We start from the raw sequence: 17866 nt of genomic DNA on the forward strand, positions 1-17866 counted from the left end.
TGTCAGGATAATGGAGGTCTGAGGACAACTTGTGGGAGCTGGTTGATGTCTTTACCATGTGAGTCTGGGGGATGAAAGTCAGGTTATCAGACTTGGATGAAAGTGCCTTCACCTGTCAAATCATCCTGCTGGCCCTAGCCAGTGTGGCATCTATGTGTGTATGTATGTTTCTGCCTGCCTGCCTGCCTGCATATCTATCTATCTTCCCATCTATCTATCTATCTGTCTGTCTGTCTGTCTATCTATCTATCTATCTATCTATCTATCTATCTATCTATCTATCTATCTAGGATTTTCAAGACAAGGTTTCTCTGTGTAGTTCTGACTGTCCCTGGAACTTGCCCTCTAGATAAGACTGGCCTCAAACTCAAGATATCTACCTGTCCCTCCCTCCTGGGTGCTGAGATCTAAGGCATGTGCAATAACCTGACCTGACAAGTGCTTTATGTTGAAGCCCTGTTGATAGTGTGTGGTTGGTATTGTGGAGGGAACATAATAGGATTTTAATTCTTTTAAATTATACGAATTTGATGATCCAGAATACAATTTACCTTGGTGAATATTCTAAGCATTCTTGAAAAGTGATGCACATTCTTGTGTCCTGGGTAAGTGTCCTATAGTTTCCCTCTATAAGATTGTTGTTCTTTTTTTTCAACTAATAAGTCTAGTTGAGAATGATACTGTAGGAAGTTTCCCCACTATATTTATGAGTTGTTCATTTCTCCTTTCAGTTGTATCCATTTATTTTTCTTCATGTATTTTGAAGTTCTGTCCTTTGTGCATGTATGTACATGTTCCCAATACCTCATTAATGGGCAGCTCCTTCCTTACCTCTAGTAACTTTCACAATGAAGTTTTACCATGCCAAGCCACTTGTTCTGTTTCAGTTAATACATTCATGCTATATGTTTTACATGATTATCTTCTCCTCACCTTATTCATTATATTATCAAATGTGTTTCTCATACACAACACATTAAAATCAGTTCTTCTGGATCTTTCATCAACCTGTTATATTTATATTTAAAGAAATGATTAATAGGTGTTATCATTGAAGTTGATATGTTGAAATGCTATTTGGCAATAAAATTATTACAGAAGTAATAAATGTTCAGTGAGATCTAAGGTTGGAACTTTTAATATGATAAGATTACAGTCTTAATGAGAAGGTAACAGGAGAGCACTGTTTCCTGTTCCCATACAGAGGTATGAGAGGCCACAGTAGGAATGTGACTGTCTCTAAGATACTATGGTGGTTTGAATAGGAATGGCCTCCATAGACTCATATCTTTGAATGTGTAGCACATAAGGAGTGGCCCTAATAGGAGCTACGGCCTTGTTGAAATAGATGAAACCTTGTTTGATAACTCAAATTTAAAAAGAAACAGAAATGCTAACTATTCCAATTTGATCATTACATATATGCCTGCAAATTAATTTTACAGTGGTGCTGGTTATGGAACCTTACATGGCCTTGTGCAAGCTTGTAAGTGTTTTACCACTAAGCTATAGCCAGAGCCCCTAAATTTTTAACACACAGTAGAGGGACATGTATTTCAGTATGCCATGATTCAGTGTGATAGTTCAGTATCTGCATCATTGAGATCAAGCTGTATCCTACTCTTAAGTTACTCCATAGTGGTTTTTCAGGCCCAAAGGAACACTATTTTACAAGCAATTTTTGAAGGAGAAGGATAACTACAGACTGGGAGGACCCAGAAATTGTATTTCTGTTTAGGCAACCACCCATCCAGAGCAGACTGATGACTTGTGCCTGGGAGTAGAAAGGGAGCTACCCTTAAACTTTATTGTGAAGAATTAAGACCATCAGGACACATAGTTGTTATATCAGGGAAATGAAGAACAACATATGCCAGACTAAGGAATTATAATTCCCTCATGTGGACCTCAGAAAGTAATGGATATGCAAAACTGCAACAACATGGGCACACACCAACCTATCACCTGATACCTGCTGTGTGTATCAAGGAATGGGTCTTCCTGACTCTGCCTGAAGCTGCTTCTTGACTTTGTCTCCTGATGTTGATAGTGCCTATTGAACTGCCTGCCTGTCTACCTGGTCACCCATTTGAAAATGGACCACACTTTCCTGCTCTTGACTAGTTTTCTGCTTCAGACCAGGTTTGACCGTGAAGCTGAAATCTGCAGTTTTGCTCTCAGAATAGACTTCAGCTGCTCCGTCCCAGCATCTAGTTGGTTCGTTATCTTATCAATGCAGACAGTTCTTCTGCCCACTTCTGAAACCTTTTAAACTTTGCTGCAACCTCTTTAACTTATATTCATTCTTTAACCCATATTATGTGTGATGTGTTATATGAGGGTTAGTATTAGTAATTAAGATGGGAATAAAAACTTGGGGACCGGGGACATGGCTCAGTTAGAGCATTGGCTTCCAGAGGTCCTCAGTTAAATTCCTAGGAACCACATGGTGACTCACAACCATCTATAATGGGATCTGATGCCTTCTCATGTCGTGTGTGTGTGTGTGTGTGTGTGTGTGTGTGTGTATAAAATATAAGAACTTTTATTTTATATTGGTCACACTACTAAAGTAGGCAGTTTATATGCAGATTATATAACACATTGTTATTAGAATTGCTCACCTTTGTGAATTTATTTTTATCATTAAATCTTAACATTATAGAAACACACACGTGAGACTATGTTTCTGGCATATTACGCACATAACATTTTAGCTTTCTGAAAACTTACAATGAGGGGGTTCAATGTTGATTTCTTGGGGTTTTTTCATGTTAGTTCTCTCAATGGAGCACTGAAAATATCTTTCAGAAACTCCCTAAATGCATTGCGTGTGGCTCTGACTTTGCTATGGTTCTACTTTTTCAATCTGTCATTTATTCAAACTCTTTCAGCTTCATACTCTTTGGAAGTGCCTTACTGTTGTTGTAAAAATATAAAAAATAAAACAATCTTTTATCCCCCCACTAGGTCCGGCACCACAATGCCCCATGATATCTGATAGACATCTTAAAACTCAGTCAGCAAAGTGTCTAACCTGCTCTGCTCCATCCCATATCACACTGCTGAAGGCCTCTCTCTGAGCCTCACAGCAATCTCTCTACCTACCTAGCTCCCAAGGCAGGTTTCCATGCCAGAAACACACATCCCAATTCCTCGGCAGCCCAGTGTCTGTCTCCAGCCACCACACACTTTCCTACACTCAAACCGTCACATAAAAGAGCACACAACACAATAACCTTTGACCCAATTGATAAGATATAATTGCCCACCTAAACATACAAAGCCCAGTACACATCCATCCCTTAAAATCATTAATAACAATCTGTAAATACACAGAGTGGAATCTTAATGTCAGCATCAATTTTCTCTCCGCCGTGACTACCCTCTCTGTCCCTCCTGTCTCGCCTCTTTTCCGTTCCAGTCTCCTCCTCTTCCTTCAAACTTTTCTCCCATCCATCCTTCCTTCTCATCCAATAACAGGCCTCCTTCTATCCTGTACTTGCCCTCACCCGTATTTTTTTTTAAGATTTTATTTATTATATATAAATACACTGTAGCTGTCTTCAGACACACCAGAAAAGGGCATTGTATCCCATTACAGATGGCAGTGAGCCACCATGTGGTTGCTGGGAGTTGAACTCAGGACCTCAGGAAGAGCAGTCAGTGCTCTTAACCACTGAGCCATCTCTCCAGCCCCCTCACCCGTATTTTACAAATTAAGTGGGGAGAAGGTTCTGAGGAAGTCACCTGAGTCCTGAGTATGTGACTAGGCAGCCATCCTTGGAGCAGTGGAATTAGCATCAAAATACAGATAACTCCAGGGCAAACCACAACATCTTACAATAGAAGACTAGATGGCCTAAACTAGCATTGCTTTGCACCATCATATTCTTTATCCTTGCTGCTGGGTTTATGTTGTTTCCCACTCGGCCCTGCTGACATTCATATGTATGTGTCAGCATCACATCATATTTTCTGACTCTTCGCCACTGCCACTGTGTGCAGGTGGAAATTGCCCTTGTAATTGTTTCAAAGGCAGGACTACCAGCTGAGACACCTATTTAACATATCAAAGCGGCCTTTGCTGCCAGATACTCCCAGCATCCCTCACTCCCTATGCTTTACAGGGTATGGCTGGTATACAGCACCTCCTACCCTCAACTTTCCCAACTTTCCAGCACAGGGGCTACCTACCCCCTCTCCCAGCTCTTAAATAATCCAGACTATTTCGATTACCCACCTTCTTTTGTACCTTTGGCCTCCTGGCTGCTACACCAGGTTCCCCTCTCTCCCCTTTTCTCTCTTCTCCCTTCTTCTCCCCCCTCTCCCCCTTCCCACAAGCTTCAGGGTCATGATTACTCTGGATTCTCCCAGATGTGTCTGCCTCTGGCTTTGCTCTCCTACATTTCTATGATAAACATTCTCCCCCCACCACACTTAGGAGCAGTCATGTCCTTCCCTTTCCTTTTTATTTCTTTTGTTCACTCAGTAATGACACTGCTGATTCATGTACACTAGCACTTAGGTCTTGCTGACAACACAATTTGGCGGGATCACAGAAATGGAGTGTCATCCAGTACTGTCTCAAACAATCTTCCTCTGGCCTATTGTTAGCAAATATGAGTGGAACTTCAGCTCTATACTGGGCTCCATTGACACTACGCCAGTGTAAAACTCAGAATGGCAGCTATCAAAAGCTCTTGCAGCTTCACTGTACTTCCCCAGGGCAGGATACATATTTCAGAGGCTGAACTCAAGTTTTAGGGAATTTCTGAACAATGTCCTTGATATCATATTTTTTAAAAATTTATCTATTTATTATATTTTAGTACACAGCAGAAGAGGGCATCAGATCTCATTGCAGATGGTTGTGAGCTACCATATGGTTGCTGGGAATTGAACTCAGGACCTCTGTAAGAAGAGCAGTCAGTGCTCTTAACCACTGAGCCATCTCTCCAGCCCCCTGATATCATATTTTTAGTGTTCCATATCTACTTTATTACCTGAATAATGTCCTACCTCTAAGTTTTCTTCTGCTTTCCTAAGTCTTCCATTCCTCTAGTTAATGCTGAGTTTTGGTGCCCATTTTGTCTTATGACCTAGAAAGGAATCCTGAACCTATTTTCTTATGTATCATTTGGGCACAACATCTCAGTTTTGCCAGAATCTTGGTTGGTCCTACTCATCTTCTAGATTCTAGGCTTTACGAACTAGTTTGATTTGAACCTTGTTAAAGACAGCGAATGTGTTGTCTGGAATACATGTTCCGATTCTTCTTGCAGCCCAGTTATTTTATAACAATGACTTGTCAATACGCATATGATCCAGATGCAGAGAATTTCATAATTAACAGAAATGCACAGCCTCTAAAAAAAAAAGAGATAGCCTACAATCTCTCTCAAGTGCTTTGTCTCCAAATTTTAATCAGTAAACACAGTATTCAGTGACTGTTTAATATTGCATTTGGACTGTGAGAGGAAGCATGGTTTCTACCCACAAGAACACACAGAGCTCACAATCTAACAGACATCAGTTCCCTAAAGGAATAAGAACAGCTGGTATGGATGTATGATCATAGAGTTAGAGGAAATAAGGGATTTAAGAAATTGTTATTATTGAGTGTATATATGTGTTTGCTGTGTATGTGTGTGCAAGTGTGCGCTTGATGTGTATGTGTGTGTTTGAAATGCTTGTGTGTGCATGTGTTTGATGTGTATGTGTGTGTGCATATTTGTGCTTAATGTGTATGTATGTGTATATGCCACAAGTATGTGGAAGTCAGAAGACAACTTTGGTTCTCTCCCTCTGTTGTGGATCCAACGCAGGTCATCTGGCTTGCACAGCAAGCCCTTTTACCTCCTGAATCATCTTGCCTGCTCCAGATAGATTCTAATTGAGAGAATTTTCTAAGGACATAAAGATATGAACCAGCATCATAGTTCTCCACAGTCAGTGTGTGACATGAAACTAAAGGAGAAAAATTGCAGAATTATCAGTTATGTGACCAGCAAGGGCCCGGAGTCAGGCCAAGGGAAGCCTCAGAGAAGGAATCATAGGCTTTGAGGGAGGAAAGAGAGATCCAGTACGATGCTCATATGCCGAGAATGGATGCCTAAGCCTCAGCAGAAACTAACACAGGACATGGCAGGATCAAACTAGGAACGTGATATCCAAGAGCAGAGGAGCCAGAGACCTGTGCTCCTGTGTATGTGAGGGGTGAAAGCAATAAATAATAAAAAAAAAAAAGAAAGAAATGCACAGCCTCTTCTCTCTTGAAATTAGCAGCCTTTCACTCCGTGATGGAAATAACCAAAAGCATAAAATGGATAATGTGTATGTTTACAATTAACATGAAAAAAAATTAAAGATTAATCGAAGGTTAATTGATAATGGGAGTAAAAGCCTGTGGTTTTAAGGATATGGGAAGGTTTAGAAGGACAGGGTCCAGGTTTCAGTATGGAAGAGAGCTGTCGGGAAGTTGTAAAGTGAAATGGACTTACACAACTAGACTAAGAAGTCTAGCCGGGGAAATAGTGTAGTTCTCTCGCAGTGCACCATTTCTATTTTTAGCTGCCCCTGCAGCTGCAGCTACTCCATAAGCAATGTTCCCGCCCCCCTCTCCATTCACTAAGAAGCATAATAGCATTTTGAATGATATTGTTCCTAAGAACTTGAGACAAATTAAAAATTGGAAAAATAGTGGTTTGCTACAGAGACAGCCATCAAAATCAGCAGAAGGTCATGGAGTCCACAATGTGCGTAGGCACCGTATATGCACGAAAAATGGGCATGAGCTACAGAGCTACAGAGTTGTTACTTTGCTATGATTAGTGCACTCTGTCACTGACTGAGGCTCATCTGCTGTGACTCTCTGAGACTCAAATATATGTTACAAAAGTGTACTAAAAATTAGTTTTTGGATAGTGTATTGGTTAGAGTTTTATTGCTGTGAAGACACACCATAAGCAAAGTAACTCTTATAAAGGACAATATTTAATTGAGGCTGGCTTACAGTTTCAGAGGTTTAGTCCATTATCACCACGGTGGGAAGCATGGCACTGTGCAAGCAGACATGGTGCTAGAGGAGCTGATGGTTCTACACCTTGATTTTTTTCGTGCTAATTGTAAACATATACATTATCCATTTTATGCTTTTGATTATTTATTTCCATCACAGAGTGTAGGAAAAAGCAGCCAAGAGGAGATTGTCTTTGTAGGCAGTCAGGAGGAAGGTCTGGATCACACTGGCAAGACTTGAGCGCATTTATGAGACCTCGAAGCCCCACCTCCACAGTGACATACTTCCTCTAACAAGGCTGAACCTCCTCTAATAAGGTCACACCTCCTAATAAGGCAACTTCCCATAGGTCAAGCATATTCAATCCATCACAGATAGTTTACCGGCTAAGTTGCAGTTCATTACATAGGGACTCAAAATATGGAGGCATCCTAAGCCCCAACATAGACTAACAACACATATGCATTTCTAAATGTTTATTATATTTTAAAGATTCATCCGTGTGTATCTAGAGACCTAAAAAGCCAGGGATGAATGGGCTAGAAAATGTTAGGAAATGAATATAAACATTAAAAAAGCCATAATTTTTAAAACAGGAAAGAAAATAGGCAAATGGTGGAGTATAATTATTGTTATTCTGTAACAAAATGGGTATAGGTTTGATTGGGACAAAAACACCCTGTATGGGTCTTAGCTTTTTCATTCATAAAATGAGGATAATTTTTTTTCATTAAACTTTTCTCTTAGACTAGAGAGGACTCATATAAAGTACTTCATTAAAATTAAGTACAGTTTCCTTCTACCTATGTGTCTTACCTTTTTTATCAGACCCTTTCTTCCTTCAGTAATAAGATATCACCATCTTAAAGACAAGTTTACTGTCTACCGCCTCACTGTTTGAAGTTGTGTTTTCATATGGACCATTGCATGCAATGTGTTCACAGATGCTTCTGTTTTTGAATCCATTAAAGCCCCCCTAAAATATTTTCAAAAGCAAGGTTTTTAAAGTCTTCATTATATGAATCATACTTAACCCCTAAGCTTTCTTCTCTCTCCTGATTCTTCCTTTCCTTTACTTGTCTGTACATATAAAATATCATCTTAGGGACCATTTAGTCTTAGAACCTCGAAAGGAATCCTGCACCCCTTATCTGATTGAATATGCTTTCGTTGGTTACAACCACAGTATGTGCAAGCGCTGAGCTAAGAACTTTGTCTGGGGAAGGTGTGCCTGAAAACAGGGAGTTTGGAATTCGTCAGGTTCTCTTCAGAGTTATTTTGATACAAAGCTGCCGCTTTCTACAGGAAGAGCTATGTGACTGATTCCTTCTAGACCCTTACAGAACAGAAGCTGGATGTCTGTTGTCAAAGAATCAAGACAAAATTAGCTCATTTTTTCATGTTTTTCATTGGCCTGACTATGGTAGGAGAAATGAAAATTATTTCTTTGTTCAGAAACAACTTCTATCTGATGTATTGGATGTCCCTAGATCAGGATCACTTTTATCCCTGAGTTAGGTCCTAAGACTTGGAATACTAACTCCTAGAACTGGTGTGTGAGAGCTTGAAATGTTCCTAGAATTGGGGATATTTTCTATGGCAGGGTTCTGGGGTTGGAAATAGCCATAGAAATAACATATTAATTTTATGTTTATTTAATAATATTATTATTCAACTTCCAAGGAATTTCATTTTAGAGTTACCATGATTTACTTTTTAAAATATAAAGTAGAGGTCACATGTAGATGAAGTAAAAGCCACAGGGAGAATGCCCTTTATTAATCGGTTTGATATTTTAGTACACACTAAGAACTGGTATAGTTACTGAGAAACTAGACAAAGAAAAATGAGTTCAATTTCTAGTCGTCAGATACCCCACGGTCACATAATAGAATTTTCATAACGCTTGACAAACTAGTGTCATAAGACACAGAGGAAAATAAATTTATAGTAACTTGGTTTAAAGAATGGCTTTTCCTGTCAATGTCAATGCAAACATTAATCTTAATTTGACAGATGAGTCTACCATATTTCATTCAGTGTGATGGCAACTCTATTTGAAAAGACCAAGGAACTGAAGCCCTTCCATTGGATGAATGGAGGAATCCAGTGAGGAAGAAATCACTAACAGAAATGCACAAAGAACCGTATACGCTAAATGTGAAGTTCACACAGAATGAAATGGCTAACGAGAAGGGAAGCAGCAAAACACATTGAGAATGAATAGTCAAATCGAAAAAGGGAAGAAAATACATTCCTTTATAAATGGAGAATTGTGTAAATAGTTTGCTCCGGTGAGTGCAGGTACATGTGGATGCACTAGTAGACATTGGAGTACAAACACTTCAGGTGTCATCCTCAGGAATGTGAGCAATCTACTTTGACAGAAGACCTCTAATATTAATTTAGGGTTCGTCAATTATGCTAGATTAGCTGACCAGTGGGCCTAAGGGATCTTTCAGTCTTCCTGTCCTGTCTTAGGGTTTCGTTCCTGTGAAGAGACATCATTAAATCAGGCACATAGTAGGGATTCAGCTCAGATCCTCATACTTCTGACACAAGCACTTTACCAAGTGAGCCATGCCCCTAGCCTGGCATCTTAGATCTTTGCTTATAGAGGAATAGTCCTTTCATTGCCTCTTCATACCTTTGTATGTTTCCACATTGGCAAAGACCTAAACCACAGCTAATTGGAGTCATAGAAGGCTATGTGATCTAAACATGAGACAATGTGAGGTCTGCCCTCTCTCTCCTGGAAGGCTGTCACGAAAGAGTTTTCTGATCTCTTTCCTGATTTACAGAAGTTTGGAATGAGACTTTCAATTCTAGGCACCTCTGGATAAAGTGATGATGTTTTAAGATCATAGAGTTGGCATCTACACTTAACTGGTAAGAGAAAAATTACCACATAACTTACGTTGTTTTCTCCTGGTTCCTTTGTCTTAGTGTCACCTTTTTTGGGAGGAGTGCTGTGACAAAGATCATAGGGAGCTGACAACTTTTGGCTACAATGGTCATTTTACTGTCTCCAATAGCTATTGTTGGTTGTCAACTTGACTACATCTGGAATGAAGAACAATCCAGAAATAGAGGGCACACCTACCTATGAGAGATGTTTTGTTTGGTTTGAAATCAATGGGTCCACTTCTAGTCTGGACCTTTGAGGTAGGAAGACACACACCTTTGGTCAGATCTTTTTTTTTAAGATTTTATTTATTTTATTTATATGACTACACTGTAGCTGTCTTCAGACACACCAGAAGAGGGCATCGGATCCCATTACAGATGGTTGTGAGCCACCATGTGGTTGCTGGGAATTGAACTCAGGACCTCTGGAAGAGCAGTCAGTGCTCTTAACCACTGAGCCATCTCTCCAGCCCCTTTGGTCAGATCTTGAGGGAGAAAGACACATCTTTAATCTGGGCCATATCTTCTGCTAGAAGTCTATACAAAGGCATAGAGGAGAGAAGCTTTTGCTCTTTGCCTGCTTGTCCCTGCCTTGCCAGCACATTCATTCCTTCACTGGCATTAGAGCTTCAGGATTCCAGCATATACAGAAGACCAGATAAGATATTCAGCCTTGTGAGACTGAGCAACTACTAGACTCCTGAATTTGCCATTCACAGCCAGTCATTATTGGCTTAGATGGACACCATCCTGTAAGTCATTCTAATAAATCATATACGTTTATATTATTTAACACATACACACACACACACACACACACACACACACACACTCACACACTCACACACACACACACTCAAACAGTTCCACCAACTGAAAACTAAGCATTCAAGCATGAGTGTATGGGGGCCAGTCTCATTCAAACCACCACAGTCATTGTATATTTCTGCCCTCACCTTGGCACCAAATATGTGAAGGACACAAATAATAAGAAAATAAAGGTCTGGTAAAGCTGATAAATATACAATGAGCTGCTTTTAAATGGGGATAGTGTATTATCTACATGAACATTGTATTAGTCAGGATTCTCCAGAGTGATAGAACTTACAGAATTAAACTCCATGTCTCTCCATACCCACCCACGCATACCCAGCCTCCTGCTTCTGGATCAGATGTAAGTTCTTAGATACTGCCTCAGCACATGTCTGCTGGCCATTATGGGAAAAAGAGACAATTAACAACAGTGTTTTGCCAGGGATATTGCCTCATACTTGTAAATCCAGTATTTGGGAGACTGAGGCAGGAAGGCTGTTATAGACCAGCCTGTGCTACATACAGAGTTCCAGACCAGCCTGGGCTACATACAGAGTTCTAGGCCAGTCTGGGCTACCTACATACAGAGTTCCAAACTAGTCTGTGCTATATACAGAGTTCCAGGCCAGTCTGGGCTACATACAGAGTTCCAGGCCAGTCTGGGCTACATACAGAGTTCCAGGCCAGTCTGGGCTACATACAGAGTTCCAGGCCAGTCTGGGCTACATACAGAGTTCCAGGCCAGTCTGGGCTACCTACGTATGGAATTCCAGACTATCCTGGGCTACTTACAGAGTTCCAGGGCAGCCTGGGCTACAGAGTTCTACCCTATTACAAAAACAAAACAAAACAAAACAAAACAAAACAACAACAAAAAAAAAACCCAATGTGGTAGTGGTCCAAGGTCACAGACACTTCTGATGAAGCCTCAGCCTCTTTGAAGATAAACATTGCATATGATCCATAATCTCTGTTTGTGACCCATAGGAGTACCCATGGAAAAGGGATACTATAATGATGAGCATCGGTGGACATAAGAAGCTAGTCAAATCAGTAGCCTTAGAAATGATAGAATGCTTGATATACTCTCAATTATGTGGCTGTGGAAAGAAAACAACTCTAGATGGTCAGAGAAAACTTCCTTTGCAAAAATGATTGACCACTTTGCCTATCTTCCACTCTGTAGCTGAGACCCATCATCCACATGGACTCCATTAACTTACTGTAGCCTGATTTTGCTACTTTGTGGGTTCTTTTTTTCTTTCACCGTTCTCTACCCCTGTTCTTCCAGCCTTTAAAGCCCATAACACTAGGTAGGAGAAAAAGCAGGATAAAGAGGAAAGGGGCAGTGATATCATTAGACAACTTCCTTATGATTAGGGGCATTGAGTTCCTTTAGGCAAGTTTGGTTTTTGCCATCAGGATATCTAATTTCTTCTTTTTGCCTCTTTGCATACAACTACTTGACAACCGGCACCCAACAGCATCCAACCACCAACAGGCAACCAAACTGTCCCCTATCAAGGCTCTAGCATTTGTATATTCTCCGGAGAGTCCTCAGAATTCCAAATGTCACACACTCGCAGAAACTATCTGCAGCTGGAAAAATCAGGCCTCCGTTAGAGCATAAGGCAAATCATAGTCACCTGCTATGTGAGCCAGCCTCATATCCCATACCTGGAATTAAGATGGCAACATATTCCCATACTATTATTGTGTTTTTAAAGAAACCAGAATTCTCATTACACCTTACTAAAAGTTACAGTTAAATTAAGATTCTGGTCTTAGCTAAGCAATCCTTACCTAAATAAACAAAATAGATGTGGTATAGGCTCCAAGGTACAATTAAATTGAGGTATCTGATGGGGAGGCTCAAAAAGAATCTCATTCTTTTATATTAGATTTGACTGCTCCCAAGTATTTGTTGGTATTATGGCTGTTTTGTTAGTCTGCACATTCTGAGACAGACCATTGCTATGAAGTCCCGGATGGCCTCAGCCCCTCACCATCTACCTGCCTGAGTCTCTCTAGTACTGTGATAAGAGGTGCATGCTATCATAGCCATCTCCGCTGTAAATCTTTAAACCTCTCTCCCTTCTTTACCTGCCCATATCTAGACCAGCTGATAAGAAACCTGACTCTATGCACCCTCTTTTGATGTTTCAACTCACTGAGCAATCAAAATTACATCAAATCTTTCACATTATACAATGGCTTTAAGAAATGGAAGCCCATAGTTAACTTCCTTCTCAACTATATAATTATTGTGCCCCAGTGTATAATTAAATGGGACCTTTAAGGACTGAAACCATTATACAAGAACTATTTAGGCAAGGAAGTGATTGCTTCAACTATTTTTCCATTTAACTGCCCAATTTTTGCCAGCTCTGAAACTTGAGAGAGTGAATCTTCTTGGTTATCATAGCCTTAATGCCATGGTTTCACCCATTAAGACCCATAGGATTAGCATATAATGTGTAAATTAAGGGATCAATATAAGTGACAATTAATACAAGTTTGATTTTTTTAATCTTGTTCAATGCCTACATCAACAGCCTCTTGGCCACAATTTTTTGTTTTGTCCCAAAGGGAGAATCCCCAAGAATGGTTCATCAGCTTTTCTATCTCAAGCAACCTTTGTGGATAAGACCTAATTAGATCTAGGAGCACAAATACCCTCTTTTTAAAGGCTACTGTAAAAATACCTGGGACATACATTTATCCCTCTGAATCAACAGGGAATTGGTTCCAGGATTGCTGCTTCTTCCATTGAGGTATCACAATTCTCACATGCTCAAATGCCTTATATAAAATTACATAATGTTGGCATATAAATTTATGTCCATCATCTTAATTTAAATCATTTCTAAATGCCATGTTAAATAGTTGGTATGTGTGCTGTTTAGGGAATCGTGACAAGATAAAAAGATCTCTGTACCTGTTTGGTACAGGTGCAGTTTTTAAAAATACTTTTGATTCACTGTTGCAAAAACCATGGAAACAGAACCTCCAGATATGAGCAATGGACTATACAAACTCTCAAAAAGGCAGCTCCTATGAAAAGGAGGGGCCCTTGGTGTGCATGTAACACAATGCCTTAAATATCTTAATTATTTGGGAAACTGAGGGCTGATTTCTCCCTGGCACTGTCAAAAAATACCTACTGATGTTCTTAGCACTTGTTACATTAAAACTAACAAATTTTAGGCCTTTTTCAGCTTTGTAGGCAATATATAATTCACCCGTAAATTCTATTGTCTCATTTATGTCACTTTTGCAAAAAAGTTCATCATCTCAGCAAAGGCTGTAGATACTACAAGCACTCTTATTAATTACATGATTGCTAGAGACTCCATTACTGGAGAAGGTTTAGCAATCTACTCTCATATCTGCTTTGCTCCTTGAGAGCCATATGATGTCTACTGCCAGAACTAATGCTATGTCTCTTTAGAGGAACTATTGCTGGCTTCATATTGGTATCTCCTACTGAGGTTTCCACTGATCCTTAGTACGTAGCCTTCTTTTACAGCCTTAACTAGGTCTTAGAAGCAGTACTTTCCAGTTACTGTAGCTACCAAACCTTTTCATATAAGACTTAAGGAAGATGCTGGGACTTGTGACAGATCAGACACGCGGGTGAGAGTGGATACCCCTTTATCGAAGTTCTTTTGACAGATTCTGTGCTGGATGAATTCATCCCTTTCCCAAATCCATTGTCTACCTAGAGTCCCTTTAAGTTCAAGCAAATAAAGGAAAATAGGAGTTGGGGCACATTATGAACACAGACACTGCCATAGGAACTTGTAACCACTTAATCAGGATGACCCTGAAAAAAAAAAAAAAACCCCAAGGATCAAAACAGTTCACTCTTCTACTGTAGCTAATGCAGTAGATGCCCTGAGTATAAATCGAGATATTTTTTATTTTTGGTTGTTCAGAGTTCCAGACATTGTTGAGATCAAAGAAGCCATTTTCCTTTGTTGGAATGTACAATACTTAAGTTTTGTTCAAATGTTGATAATGGAATTCACAGCCTTATACATGCCCAGTAAGAACCCTCTACTCCAAGTCATCTGATGAAACTTTCACTATCCTAACAGGTCTGCAACCCCAAAGTTAATCAAGAAAACTGCTTTTCTGATATTTTGTTTACTAAGATCAAGGATAAACTATAATAAAGTCTTTTACACACTTGGCTGCTGACAGCATTTAAACAGTATGTCTCTTCTACTTCATGCTTACAAGTTAAGATAAAAACAGAGTGCTCTTTCCTTTGGCGACCAAGAGTTCCACAGCATGCAAACAGCATGGGCATTGGGACCATCACTCTAGTCCTGTATCACAAACCCAATAAAAACTCTGTCTCCTTCCCTTCTCTAGAAATGTCAGGTCAGCTTTAAAGGTCTCTAAGCTCCCCTACTCCACACCCACCCTGCTGTCCCCAAAACACTTTTTGTGTAAGTAATGAATCAAGTGCCTGGTTGATCTAAATGTGATAGCATATTGTTGGCCTTTTTATGGGAAGCAAATTTTGTGTTGGAGCTCATTCTGTATTTTTAGGGGAACCATCTTTGTCACTGCATATAGTCTGAGTCTTAAACTTGTAGTAACCATCTCAGGATAGAAGAGACAACGCTTTAAATGACTCCGCTGTCTCTCCCCCATCCCAAACCCCACCCCGGAAGCCTGTCATGAACCAGTTTTTATCAGCCAAGTTTCTTTTTTTTTAAACTCTTTTATTTATTTATTTATTTATTTATTTATTTTTATCTTTATTAACTTGAATATTTCTTATTTACATTTCGATTGTTATTCCCCTTTCCTGGTTTCTGGGCCAACATCCCCCTAACCCCCCCCGCTTCTATATGGGTTTCCCCTCCCCATCTTCCCCCCATTACTGCCTTCCCTCCAACAATCTCGTTCACTGGGGGTTCAGTCTTGGCAGGACCAAGGGCTTCCCCTTCCACTGGTGCCCTTACTAGGCTATTCATTGCTACCTATGAGGTTGGAGCCCAGGGTCAGTCCATGTTTAGTCTTTGGGTAGTGGCTTAGTCCCTGGAAGCTCTGGTTGGTTATCAGCCAAGTTTCTGATGAGTCCTGGGAGCTACAGAATGTAAAACCAATCCACAGTGGCTTCTCTGCAACAGAGTATCCTATAATTTACATTGCAATCATCATTTTTTCAGTCTTCACATTTAGGATGGTCAAGACAGGAACCAAAGTAGTTGTGAACCCTGTGGCTCATTCTTTGTAGTGGTTCAAGTCCTAAGCTCATTACATCTAAAAGTGGCCCCTGTATCTAGTAAGTCAGGCCTTGACATTATATGTATGATGAGCTTGTTTCTACATATTCCGATTGCTCTGTCACGTATTATAGACTAAACTAATATAACTAGCATTTTTATGTCTATTCAGCAGTTGTTATGCTGACTAAAAACCAAGGGTGTTTAGTAAATACCATGTTCTTCAATCATTTGAAGAACCATGGAGTTATCTTATACAGCTGTGTGGAGCTAATTTTGCACCTAATGAAAAATTGCATAATATGGGTTATGAAACTAATTTAGAAAAATGTATTAGAAATGGAAAACTCCCCCCATTGAAGGAATCAGAGAAAGGACTGAAAGAGCTTGAAGGGGCTTGAGACCCCTTATGAACAACAATGCCAACCAACCAGAGCTTCCAGGGACTAAGCCACTACCCAAAGACTATATATACATGGACTGACCCTGGACTCCAACCTCATAGGTAGCAATGGATAGCCTAGTTAGGGCACCAGTGGAAGGGGAAGCCCTTGGTCCTGCCAAGACTGAACCCCCAGGTAACGTGACTGTTGGGGGAAGGGCGGTAATGGGGGGAGGATGGGAAGGGGAACACCCATATAGAAGGGGAAGGGGAGGGTTTAGGGGGATGATGGCCTGGAAACCGGGAAAGGGAATAACAATCGAAATGTAAATAAGAAATACCCAAGTTAATAAAGATGGAGAAAAAAGAAATGGAAAACTCTGAGAAAATAAAATCATGATTTATAAAGTATTCTCTTGAATAAAGAGAAATGCAGTCTCAGATCATAGTGTCTTATGGGGTCTCAGCTTTCTTAATTTCTAGGAATCAAATTCATGATAAAGTTACAAGTTGTTTTGGATTGCTTGGGGCTTTATTTCTTTGGCCAGTATTAGTTGAGACAATCATTTATATAGTAATCACCTTACAGACACAAGTACCATGTCCCAGACTCTGGGAATAAGGGAGAACCCAGTTTGAGGCTCAGAGTCAGGAGACCGTACAGTTCAGTTGATTAAGGTTAATAAGAGAGGGATAAGATCTGCGACAAGACAGAACAGGGTAGATACAGGGAACATCCTAGTATACTATACTCAAATTCTCAAGAGCTTCTCAGAAGCAGTGGCTTGCAAAGATACGAACTAAAAATACCTGGTACATTTTACAGATGGAAAAACTGGAGATTACAGACATAAAGTTACCTGGCACAGGCCATGACAATCAGTGGTCAAGTCAGCTTTGAGACACAGCCTATTGGGCCCCAAAGCACTATTTTACCACTAATACCACCTCAAGTTTCCCATGGCTGCCTCCAAATTTTAAATCTTCTCAAATCAACTGACCTGATCTTGGAAACAACTTCCAGGGGTAGATCAGGATGCTTTCTTGCTGGGTACTCTGGTTACCAGGGTAAGTAGCTTACATGAGAAAGACGCCAAGGTTGAGACTTTCATCTCCCCTTTTTCCAAACAACAGCTGATTCGGGAGCAACTGCTTGCTCTTGGGATTAGAAACACTTAACTATCAGGAACAAAAGCTATAAGCTTCATGTTGCTTTCTACCTACTGAAGAAATCTTCATCCTTGAAAGGAGGCTGTAGTGCCACCTGAACTGCTTTTCCAGCTTCTTAACCCATTAATGTTGGGATTGACCCTAGTCTGTCAATTAGTACTTTGGATCCATGTCTTCAGTTTTTTTGCAGAATCTGAACCACCACAGAACTCGAAAGTGATCTGAAGTCATGAATCCTAACTGCTTATTTTCTTGTTTTTCCTGCCTTCTAATAAAATATTAGACAGTGGGCAGCATACACATCTACAGCTAATGAGTTTTGTTTCCCCG

This window comes from Rattus norvegicus, chromosome X, assembly GCF_021556685.1.
Source record: "Rattus norvegicus strain SHRSP/BbbUtx chromosome X, alternate assembly SHRSP_T2T, whole genome shotgun sequence".
NCBI classification, from domain to species: Eukaryota; Metazoa; Chordata; class Mammalia; order Rodentia; family Muridae; genus Rattus; species Rattus norvegicus.